This window comes from Marmota flaviventris, chromosome 6, assembly GCF_047511675.1.
Source record: "Marmota flaviventris isolate mMarFla1 chromosome 6, mMarFla1.hap1, whole genome shotgun sequence".
Classification (NCBI taxonomy): Eukaryota; Metazoa; Chordata; class Mammalia; order Rodentia; family Sciuridae; genus Marmota; species Marmota flaviventris.
This window is the reverse complement of record NC_092503.1, coordinates 155,995,596-156,007,822: the sequence shown is the minus strand read 5'-3', so window position 1 is coordinate 156,007,822 and position 12,227 is coordinate 155,995,596. Positions and strand designations below refer to the sequence as shown.

General features: G+C 43.6%; 1 protein-coding gene and 1 long non-coding RNA gene across 2 annotated transcripts in view; one reads left to right on the top strand and one right to left on the bottom strand.

Moving 5' to 3' along the window:
* Positions 1-2,878: 2,878 nt before the first annotated feature.
* LOC114102818 (uncharacterized) lies at positions 2,879-3,768 on the bottom strand. The gene is made up of 2 exons (XR_003584577.2): positions 3,555-3,768; positions 2,879-3,010 (listed from the first exon to the last, which is right to left on the bottom strand). It is a non-coding gene; the product is annotated as an uncharacterized lncRNA (long non-coding RNA).
* Dcdc2 (doublecortin domain containing 2) overlaps positions 3,147-12,227 on the top strand; it is a 145,387-nt gene continuing 136,306 nt past the window's right edge. Inside the window, exon 1 of the mRNA XM_027948332.2 lies at positions 3,147-3,267. The gene's annotated coding sequence lies outside the window, so the exon portion shown is untranslated. The remainder of the gene's footprint in view (positions 3,268-12,227) is intronic.

Genomic DNA, 12,227 nt, shown 5'->3' with positions numbered 1-12,227 from the left:
GGCACTGGGCTCAGATTGAATGGAGTAGGAAGGCAGTAGAGGAGGAGGCAGTCACAGAAGAGAACTTGGACTTGGTTTTGAGGTCTAGGAGCACTTGAAACATTACTTCCAGGTGGTGTGGAAAGAGCCCTGAGCAGTGAGAATATGGCAGGTAGATTTTTCACTTTAATGATGTGCTAAATCTTTTTTTTTAAATGCTCAATGTTTTCACAGATACTTCTTTGAGAAAATATGTGATAACTCTTTTTTGTGGGTGTGTGTCTTCTAAGCTTTGCCCTCAGCACAATGAGACTGATTTCAGGTGACCCTTTCAAAGCCTTGGGAAAACTCTGGCACTTGTCCAAACACATGTCCCTGTAATTCATGACAAGAATTTGGACTTTAATCTGAGAAGGGTGGGAACAATTGTGGGACTCTGAGCAAAGAAGTAATGAGCAGAGAGGTATTAATCTGATTTATTTTTAGTTTTTCTTTGACTTTTTTTTTTTTTTTGGCAGTTCTAGGAACAAATCCAGGGCCTCACATGTACTAGGCAAATGCTCTGCCACTGAGCTACATCACCAACATTTATTGTTTTTAATAGAGCACTCTGACTGCATGGGAAAAGGTGACAGAGAGATGTGGGGTGACAGTTTGGCTAAGGCAGAGGTGGTGGAGAAGGGGAGATGGGATGGGCTTGTTGTTACATGTTGAAGGCCGAATTGATAAGGTTTATAGATGGATGTGGGAGAAAGAGGCATAAAAGTTGACTCTAAATTTTCAGCTTGAACATCTGTGAAATGGAAGTGTTATTTACTGAGATAGGGACTTTTGGAGAGGAGCAGTTTGGTATTGAAAATAGTTTATGCGGGCTGGGGATGTGGCTCAAGCGGTAGCGCGCTCGCCTGGCATGCGTGTGGCCCGGGTTCGATCCTCAGCACCACATGCAAACAAAGATGTTGTGTCCGCCGAAAACTAAAAAATAAATATTAAAATTCTCTCTCCCTCTCTCTTTAAAAAAAAAAAAAAAGAAAGAAAATAGTTTATGGCCTTCTTGACCCAGCAAGGATCACCTGACACCACGGTGAAGGGAAATTGGAACAGTGAGACTCCTGAGGTGTAACCATAGAAGCCACTTTATTTTTGTCCTCTGCAGTCCCTCTAAGCCTGTGGAGTGAGGCCAGTGCTTCCCTTGGAACTTGGGCAGGTTCCATGACTTCTGGTCCTGCAGTTCTGTGTTCACTTTGTCTTAGTTCAGTAACTCCAAACACCCGGCCTATGTATTAATTTCAGTTCAACAATTTGCAGTGTTAAACCCAATATATTAATGTACACTTTAATCTTCATTCAAAGGGAAGACTTGGCTCCCTTCTCCTTGCTGGGCCTGGAGGCAGGTGAGAATTTTTGGTGCAGCTGGGGATGTTAAACCACAATGCAAAGAAAAGACCACCGACTCCAATTTAAATCAAATTAAAGCAAGTTTGCAATTCCTATCGGCCGGGGCTGTCTCTCCTGAAACCTGTGGGAATAGAAGACAGCACTCCAGCATTCTAGGAGCACAGCTTTATAGCACAGAAAGTTGCAAAAAGGCGGCGGGTGTGTGTGTGTGTGTGTGTGTGTGTCTTGAGAACTTACAGATAACAGGATTTTGACAAGCATAACACAAAGGCAGGTAGTAGCTTAATAATCTAAATGGTCCAGCACTTAGGGAGTAAATTTAGATCCCAACATCAGAATTTATGAGGTGCCACTAGAGTTTCAGAGACGGTCATTATCTGGCCAGGCAAAGCCAGGCATGGATGATTTCAAGGCACGGGCAGGCATTCCAAGCAAGTTTAGAAATTGCAGTAATATATAGTAAAGCCGAAATTAACTTTTCATGCCTTTGAGACGAGGTGGCTCCCAATCTTAAGAGGTAATTAGGCTGGGTTTATCAGAGACCCTGTGCCAGCTCCCCCAGACATTCCTGCCACCTTTCCTATTCCATGACGCTGCTTCTTCCACTGCTGGGCAGTGATGCAACATAGGAGAAACTAGACGCTGGTTTTGGAAGATGGCATCCCACCCTCCAGGTGGGGCCGACTTTGAAGCTGACTCTTATTGTTCGGGTTGTGGGGGTTCTCAGAGGCCTTCTCCCCTGCTTCCTGCTGGGCCCATCTGGTTGCCATTCCCTTGAGAAGGACAGCATCGGTCCTGGTCATTTTGAGCTCTGTCCCTTTTTGCCCCTCATGACCAAATGCCTCTCTCTCTCTGATATGCTCTTTGGGGAAAGATCCTTTAAAAACACCCCCAGGGTGATATTTTTATTGCTACCTCTGCACCCCAGGATTCAAGCACTTTTAGAGAGGAAATGGTTACTTCCCCGTGCAAAACTGCTGTTGCTTGCTCATGTGTAAGTGAGAAACCCCTCAGGCTCCTGGGGTCACCTCAAGAAACTCCTGTCCCTACACTTGAAGTGACAGGCACCCCCTCCCCTTTCCGTCTGATGTCTGGCGGGGGCGGGACTCACACAGCCCAGCCTCTGCCTTCCATACCCTGTCTGCCCAAGTCCTTACTCTTCGGGCTTTTGTGTTTCCGTCTGGATGAGGCTCCAAGAGTTGGGTAATGGATCCTCAGGTGATTCCCCTTGGAGTTTGCATCTGCTGATCTGTCTTCAACTGGCTTTGTTACTGGTGCTCTGCTTTGGCACCTCCATGGGGTCTCCTACTCCCCCCTTTCACTTCTTTTCTTAGTACAGCCATTTATTTTACAAGTGTATCAAGAATAGATGATATGCCAGATGTTATCCTGGGTTCTAGGGATAAAAGTGAACGAAACAAAGCCCCTATGTGTGGTGGATTGAGTAGCACCCCCCTGCGACACAGGTACATCCCTCTGGAACCTCAGACTGTGACGTCACTTGGAAGTAGAATCTGCAGATTTAATTTGTCAAGGATATCAAAATGAGGCCATCCTGGATTTAGAGCAGACCTTTAGGAGGCCTGAGTCCTGTGCTGTTGGGGCCTCAGTTGTATTTCTTGAAAGTTGTCTGCTGGGAACACCCAAAAGAGAGACGTGAAACAGCTTCAGGGAGCTTATCTAGGGGAGACAGATGTTCCAATATGACTATGCACTATGCAGAGTGCTACGGAAAAGCAGGGCGGCATCTGTCAGGACTTACAGGAGGCCGACCTAGCTTGGGTGGCCAGGGAGAGCCTCTCTGAGGAAGGGACATTCAGACTGAGACCAAAAGCGTGCGTGAGCATCGCCATGCAGACGACAGGGAGGGTAAGGAAGCTGTCCTACAGGGTAAGGATGTGTGGGGAGACTAGTGTCTCTGTGCACAGGAAGAACTCTCAGAGGTGGCTGTTCCTTGGGGTGGGGGCTGATGAGCTGGTGATTCTAACAGGAGGCCAGAGGGTGGGCAGGGGCAGATCAGGCTGGGCTTTGTTGGCCTCGGTAAGGAGTTTTGATTTCATTCTTGAGGGGTTGTAAGCCAAAGGCAAAGATTCCGTTTCCATTTCTACGTGATCACTCTGACCTCCTAGGGACTGGGTGGTAGAGGGGCAAGAGCCTTGGAAGGCTGCAGCGGGCACCTGTGAGAGATCTGAGTCCTCGGAGATGTTTAGGAAGCAGAGCAGGGCAGCCTGGACGGCTGATGAGAGGAGAAGGTGTGTTAGCTGGCTAGGGCTGCAGACCGGGGCTTCATCAGTGGACATCTGTCCTCTCTCCGCCCTGGAGGCTGGAAGTCCAAGGTTGAGGTGTGGACAAGGTTGGTTCTCCTGAGGTCTCTCTCCTTGGCTTGCAGTTGGATCCTTCCTGGGTCCTCTGCACAAGCACATCTCTGGTGTCTCTGTGTCCTAATCTGCTCTTTTAAGGACACCACTCCTATTGGATTAGGGCCACCCTAACAGCCCCATTTTAACTTAATCACCTCTTTAAAGGTCCTGCCTCCAAGTGCAGTCATATTCTGAAACACTGAACGTTTGGGGCTTCAACTGACAGATTTTAGGGGCCTACAATTCAATCCGTAACGAGGTAGAGACGAAACCTGTGATCACAGCAGGAGCAAGAGTGTGCTGAGTGAGGGAGGATTGTGAGTTGCACATTGAGTTCTAGACTGTCAAATAAATATAACAGGTCAGACACTTGGATAAGTTGGTCTGGATCTGGGAAGAAAGTCTAAGCTAGATATATCCAAGTGGGTTTAGCACATAGATCATAAGTGGGGCTGTATGAGTGCAGAATATCGCCTACAAAGAGGGAGAGACAGGAGAAAAGGATCTAGGACAGGCTCCACCAGGCACACACCCCTGGGGTGGAGGGAGAGCAGGTGACAGAGAGCAAGGAAGAGAATGAGAGGGTGGGTCCTTTGTTCTTAGTATGTACTCACCTAAAAGATAGCATTGTAGTATGTTTTTGTTTTATTGCTGTAACAAAACACTTGAGGCAGGATACTTTATTTTTTTTAAAAGTTTATTTAGCTCATAGTTTTTGAGCTTGAAAGTCCAAGATTCTGTGGCCCCATTGGTTTGGCCTCTGGGCTCCCTCATTTGCATCACAATGTGGTGGAGGAGCAGAAAGGGAACCTAGGAACAACCATGTGGCCTGACTTTATAACAACCCACTCTCATGAGAACTCACTCCATGAGACTAGCTTTAATCCCCTCAGAGGGTGTGCTCCCATGATGTGATCACCTCCACGAGGTCCCACCACTCCAACAGCCCCACACTGGGACCAAGCGTCCAACGCAGGATTCTCATTAAGCCCCACCAATGCAGATCCTTAGGACTGGTGTGTAGGGAGGGGTCTCTAATGGGCCTACAAGTCTGCCTTGTGGTCTCTCTGCACTCTCTTCTGGGACGTTCTTACTGTGCTGCCCACCAATCTGAACTTGGGAGGCTCTACTCTTTTTTAAATGTTCTGGCACAAGATCTGTACAAAGAACTTCAAGGAGCAAAGCAGAGAAGCGAAGTTGGTGCTTTGTGGTATCGTGGCTTTACTTTTCCGTCTTAACTACCAGCTTCCCCGGGCAGTAGTTTTGAAGTTCTTGTTTAAACATAAAAGGCTTTTTAATTATTTTCTTCCAAAGATTCTGGAAATTCCTACCATGTAACATCTAATGAAATGAATTTCTATGCAACAACCAGTGTCTATATTCTTCTTATTTTAGTGATCTCAGGATATTTTATTGTAGTTAAATATTTCATCATAAAAAAATTTTGACAGGTTGAAAATAGTGTCAGATTTGTCTTATTTTTATGGGGTCTCCGGGTCCAGGGATCCCAGGCCAGGGGTCTTGGTCCTAAAAGAATTGCTTTTCCTTGGTTGCTGGAGGAGCGATGAGGCGGGTGAATCTGTTCTCTTTCCTCCCTGCTCCCTGTGGGGACTTTGCTAGCAGGCATGTTTTTCTAATGAAAATATTCAGTCCCGCCTGGAGTTAATTCAAACAATTTTGCTTTCCTTGTGTTTTTCCAAGGGACTAGAATATCTGAATTTGTATCTCCTGGTCGCTATCAACCAAAACACACAAACACATTTTCTATTTTGAAAAGCAGTGACTGAACATTGTTAATATATCATATTATAAGGCATAATAGATAGTCCAAAAGAATGTAATCAAACATGAAGCTGGGTTTATGAGAATCAGGCTTCTGAATTTCTAGTATTATTGCTGGGATTTTAGAGATGATGTGTTTGGTTTTGTGTCTGATAAATTCTATATATTTAAAAGCTTAAGGTTCCTATATTGTACATGAAAAGGATGGTAGAATGTCGGGAGTCATGAGCTCAGGTCTACTGACATGGTGGTCCAGGGATTCTCTGTGGCTGAGGTGTCCTGTCACTGCAGGGTGTTTAATGGTATCTCTGAATTTTACTCACCAGTCCAGTAGCTCCCCTCTCTTGAGTTATTAGAAACAAAAATGCTTGCAAATATTTCCACTGTCTTTTTTTAATATTTATTTTTTAGGTGTAGTTGGACATAATACCTTTATTTTATTTATTTATTTTTATGTGGTGCTGAGGATTGAACCCAGGGCCTCGCACATGCTAGACAAGTGCTCTACCACTGAACTACAACCCCAGCCCCAATTTCCATGGTCTTTTGAGAAGCAAAAAAAAAAAAAAAAATCACTCCTGTTTGAGAGCCATTCTATTTTTTAAAATACAGAAAAGGACCCACAAGCCCTAGGACCAGTTTTTAATTTTTTTTCTTTTAGTTGTCAATGAACCATTACTTTATTTATTTACATGTGGTGCTGAGAATCAAACCCAGTGCCTCACACATGCAAGGCAAGCGTTCTACCATTGAGCTACAACCCCAGCTCCCCATTTTTTTTAAAGAAGATATTTTCCTTGGGCTGGGGTTGTGGTTCAGTGATAGCATGCTCGCCTAGCATGCATGAGACACTGAATTCGATACTCAGCACCACATAAAAATAAAATAAAGATATAGTATCCACCTAAAACTAAAAAATAAATATTTTTATTTTAATAAATAAACATTTCAACTCTCTGGTTGTACATGGTGTAGAGACACACCTTTAAAGTTGAGAGAGACTTTCTTCACTATACTAGACATTAAAATTTGCAAAATTCATGCAGTATGCATGTATGAAAACATAAGTGGATTCCATTAATTTTTATAATGAATATGTGTTCACAGTTAAAGATAAATAAAATTTGTAAAACTATGGTACCAGACTCCAGCACTGTTAGATTATATTTTCCTTTATTTTGATGACCTAAAAATGCATTCTGACTTGTTTGTGTGAAGTATTCACATCCTGATCCCAAAGTGAAAGTCCAACTTTTGGAGGCGTTTCCTGTTTGGACGCAGCAGGTACAGATGGGGGTGGGCTTCTCTGGGGTCCTAATGCATAATCTTATTTGAAGAGTTTCAGGACTTGGCCACACGAGGGAGCACCATTCCCAGGTTGGTTTGCTTGTTATGAACTATGGTAATACCAGCTTGTCCCAGGAAGTTAAATGACGCAGGGAATCCGTAGTCAGACATCAGAAACACAGCTGGATTCTACATGGCCACCTACCACACCTTGGTCCTTGTCATCTGGGTTGTGAGACCTGCCACTGCATTTCCGTTTCTCACTTGTAAGTTTTGAAACCAGTAGTGTAAAAAGCACCTGTGGATGGAAGAGTGTTGCCACACACCGCTGCTTTAAAGACTTGCTCAGAATAAAGATGCAAATGAACATCCTCCAGTCGACACCCTCCACTGGACATCCTCCACCTGGAGGAAGACACAGTCTGTGGGGACCTGATATCTGGTGCAGGCTCTGCCTCTGCATGCAATTCACAGACATTTAATATTAGACAGCATATTTTCTTTTTATAAAGATTTTACTTCTCAAATGCTGTTTCTGATCTCAGAGTGTTTGACATTTCAGCTGGTGGGGGTAGGACACCTTAACGAGTGTATGCCATAGGCTTTAAAGATAGAATAATTGTAATGTGCTCGATAACACCACACTTTCTTATCTCAAAGATTTTTTAAAAGTTTGTATTTGCTGAAAGTGCTCTCAGACTTATTTATTTATTTCTGTTCTTAGTTGTACACGACAGCAGAATAAATTTCAATTCATTGTATACAAATGGAGCGAAACATTTCAACTCTCTGGTTGTACGCGGTGTAGAGACGCACCATTCATGCAATTATACATGTACCTAGGGTAGTGATGTCCATCTCATTCCACTGTCTTTCCTACCCTCATAACCCCTTCCCACCCTCCCCTTTGCCAGATCCAAAGATCTTCTATTCTTCCCATGCACCCACTCTCCATCACAGATCAGAATCCACTAATCAGAGAAAACATTCCGCCTTTAGTTTTTTGGGATTGGCTAACCTCACTTAGCATAATACTCTCCAACTCCATCCCTTTATCTGCAAATTCCACAATTTTTTCTCTTTTAATGCTGAGTAATATTCCATTGTGTAGATATACCACAGTTTCTTTATCCATTCATCTATTGATGGGCGTCTAGGTTGGTTCCACAGTTTAGCTATTGTGAATTCAGCAGCTGTAAACATTAGTGTGGCGTTGTCATTATAGTATGTCTGATTTTAAGTCCTTTGGGTATAAACCAAGGAGTGGGATAGCTGGGTCAAATGGTGGCTCCATTCAGGTTTTCTGAGGAATCTCCACACTGCTTTCCAGAGTGGTTGCATCAGTTTGCAGACCCACCAGCAATGTAAGAGAGTGCCTTTTCCCCACATCCTCTTCAGCACTCACTATTGTTTGTATACTTGATAACTGCCATTCTCTCCGACTTATTTAGAAGTAGATTTTTTTAATCATATAACATTCTTGTACATTAATAGGAAAATGCAAGCAAAATACTGGTTAAGGAAATCCTAAAACTTCTTTGTTTCAAGGCTAAATCATGAGGAAGACTTCAAAAATTTCATTTTAAAAGTAAATATATTTATGAGCACAATTTATTCTGAGTTGAAAAAGAGGAGAAACTTCTAATGACATACAGCACAGACTAGATAACCCAGCGGACAACAATTAATTGTACATTTCAAAAAATTTCCGACATGAAGAAATTATAAATGCTTGAGGGTAGGGAGATGCCCATTGCCCTGGTCCAAGGATCGTCAGACCTCATACGCATGTATAGAAAAGTCACACTTAAATCAACATGGATGATTTTATGTGTCGATTAACATTTTCTGAAAGTCGATGACGCTTAGTGTGTGAGACATTAAGGGTGCACACAACTCAGGTGATGTGGTTGTGGTGTGAACAGTGTGACCACGTTCCCAAGTGGTGGTGGTGCTATCCCACGACCATGGTCTAGCCAACACAGCTAGTTGTAAGGTTCTTTTGACTAAAAAGCATCCCCGGGACTTTACAGATTTATAAAAATTTCTTCCAGAAGAAATGTGATTTGGTTCTTCCTCTTTCTCTTTTTGGCTTGAGTCAATTCCTGATACTAGCTTGTTTTGCCATTTGCCTCCTTCAAAATTGAGTTCATGGAGGTTAAAAGTTACAGCGGGGCAGGGATCAGGGTGTGCTGGGACCTAGGAGGTAAGGTTGTACTGTGCTTAAGGTTTATGCTCTGAAAACCTTTTCCTGTGCTTTTTGAATCCACACTCAATAACGTTTTACTGCTCTCTCTGAAAATGCCATTGGGAAGGGACCAAATAGTTCAGAAAACTGAGGGTTTGAACAATGCTATTTTGTGTGATCACTGAAACTTCAGTAGCTGGCTTATAATTAAGTTGGAAATCGATATGTCTGGGTAGAAAATATTGGAGTACCTAGCCTTCCTATACCAGCATGGTCTTATTGACCCATATACATTTTCTAGATTAGAATTTCTGAACTCTGAATGACCTTAGAATAACACAGTTCATTAAAGCAAACTTTTCCATTAATTCCAGAAACTGGACTCCAGTTAACCAATAACTTCTGTATCGGTGATGCGATTTCCTGCAAAACTGTTATTTTGTAATGGTTAACTTCTCTCTTCATTGTTCCCAGTAGGAGGTAGCTTTCTTTTTATCCGCCTTGTGTTTATTATAATCCATTGTAACTTAAGACATTTTACCCCAAAGCAAAGCAGAACATTCCAGGTGTGGAGACAGTGCTCTCCAACCTCAGAGATTGTCAGTGGACGAAGGCAAATCCCTGAAAACTGACCAGCAGTCCAAACAGGACCCCCAAGCATTTCCCAGTGGGTTCTTTTCATGATGATGAAGTCAGACCCTGAAGCCCTCGGCTCTCGGGCTGGCGTTAAAGCACAGTGAGTCTTTTGATGTAAATAATAATAATAATAATAATAATAATAATAATAATAATGATTTTTTTCTGAGCTTGTGTAGAATTAAGGCCATTGAACAGATTTAGCCTCCAGGGGTGCGAAAATGGGATAGAAACTCCAGGAATATTGGAGATGGGGGAGTCCAGTTTCATTTCCTTGCTTGGAGACTTGAATTCTAAAAGTGTTAGAGCGGTTTATCAAGGACGGCAACACAGTCAGCGGCCTCAGGTATGCGCCACTCTCGCTCTCTCTCCAGTGGGCAGCAAGCCAAATCCTAGACCCAGAGCGCCGGGATTCTTCAGGGGAAAAGGCGCTGACTGCTAAACACGTGCTGGCTTTTCTCGTTTGTTCAACCACTGGTTCAGACGTGTGGAAATGAGCTGTGTCTGCCGACTTAGAGATTATGCCCATAAGTGATTGAGAGCTGGCAGAGAGGAAAACAAAACTTAGTTGGACTCGCTGACACCATTCTTCCAGCCTCTGGTTTGTAGAGTCAAGCAGAAGAAAATGAGTCACAATTTTATTAACTCCTGATCTAGGCGGGTCTCGCCCCTGTTGCGAGTGACCAAAGGACTGTGATTGTAAGGGAAGGCAAGAGAGGTGTCTGACGCGCTGGAGGGCTTGAACTCAGGTTGTCCAGGTCTGTGAAAACTTTGTCTCTCGCAGCTGGACCCCGAAATCACTGCGGAAGAGCAAAAGCCTTTTTTTTTTTTTTTAAGGCTTTCTGTTTAGAGAATCAAAGTAACACAATAAACTCCTCGTGGGAAAGAGTAAGTCATGCCACAAGTGGAATTACTCACAGGGTAGTTTTAATATTGCCTCTGCTTCCAGGGTCCCGCTGGAGAGGAACGTGGGCCTAGCAGCTTCTAATCGCTCTTCTGAGGAATCATTTAGAAAACCGACCTGTTTAGACTGCAGGCGATTCCCCTGGCCTGGCTTCTCTGCTGTGCCTCTTCTGTGTTTAGTTATGTTCCAGTGCATACATACTTACCATCTTCACAACTGCCTGCGTGTTCGCTAGATGACCTGCTGCACAGGGCTGTGGCTTCGGAGCACAGGCCATACCACACCTAGGTGTGCGTATACTTAGGAATGTCACATAGGTCAGCTGTGCAGTAGGCCCTACTTTGTAGGTGTGAACAGGTGTGAACATGTGTGCCCTATGATGTTCACAAAATGACAAAGTCTCCTAATGACACATCTCTCCCAGGGTATCCCTGTCTGTCTTCAGGTGACATATGACTTTCTGCATTAGTTATGGGAATGAGTAGGTCTTGGAGGTCTAGTCTACAGTGACTGTGGCTAATGACACTGTGTGACATTCTTGAAATTTACCAAGATAGGAGATCTTATACATTGTCACCACACATGCAAAAAAATGGTGACTGTGAGGGGATGGGTGTGTAATTAACTTGACTGTGGTAATCGTTTCCCAATGCACACATATATTAAACTACCACATTGTACATCTTCAAGATATACAACTTTTATTTGTCAATTTTGCCTCAATAGAGCTGGGCAGTGGCACATGCCTGTAATCCTAAAGATTTGGGAGGCTGGGGCAGGAGCGTCCCAAGTTCAAGTCCAACCTTAGCAATTTAGTGAGATCCTAAGTAATTTACCAAGATCTAAAGAAACTTACCAAGGCCCTCTGTCAAAATTAAAAATAAAAAGGGCTGGGGATGTGGCTCAGTGGCAAAGCATCCCTGGGTTTAACCCTCAGTGTGAAATACAAAACAAAACAACAACATATGAGGTATATATACATACCTCAATAAAGCTGGGAAAAATAAGCCACAGCCCCTCTCTTTGGTCTATTCCTTACTCCTTGAGACTGGTCAATGCTCACTGGGGTCCTGGCTTCCTGTAACAGCACTATAGTGCTTCATTTTTCACTTTCCAGAAATAGAGTGTACAAGAACCAAATAAATACTGTTCAAATTGCACATATTGCCAACAGGTACACGGAAACATATCAAGGACCAAATGAGTCAGTGACCGTGGTAGTCCCCTAAGCATCTTTCTCTGGTGGCTCCTGCCCCTGAACTTTCATGGAGAGGCACAAGGGGACATTTATTTGATAGTGTTTCTTCACTCACCACAGACTTTACACTCCCCTCCAGTCCACTCTAGAACCTGTGGGTGGGTCTGTCTACTTGGCAGATAGTAAACAGGATAACTGATAAATATAAACCTGGTGCTTTTTGGAATGAACGAGAAGCAAAATGAAGGGGTGTGGATCACCTAGAGTCAGCATTTTGGAATTACAGATAATGGACATAAGGGGCCAACTCCTGTCCCCCAACATTCATGTTGAAGAACTAACCTCCAGAACCCCAGAATTTGACAGAACCATTAGAAGGATGATAAGTTAGCATGAGTCCAGGGCCACTTCTGTGTGGAAGCTAAAACAGGGACTGGCTTTTTCAAGGATTCCTGCTTCAGTGGGAAGTAGAGGCGCTGGGCTGACCTCCTAGCC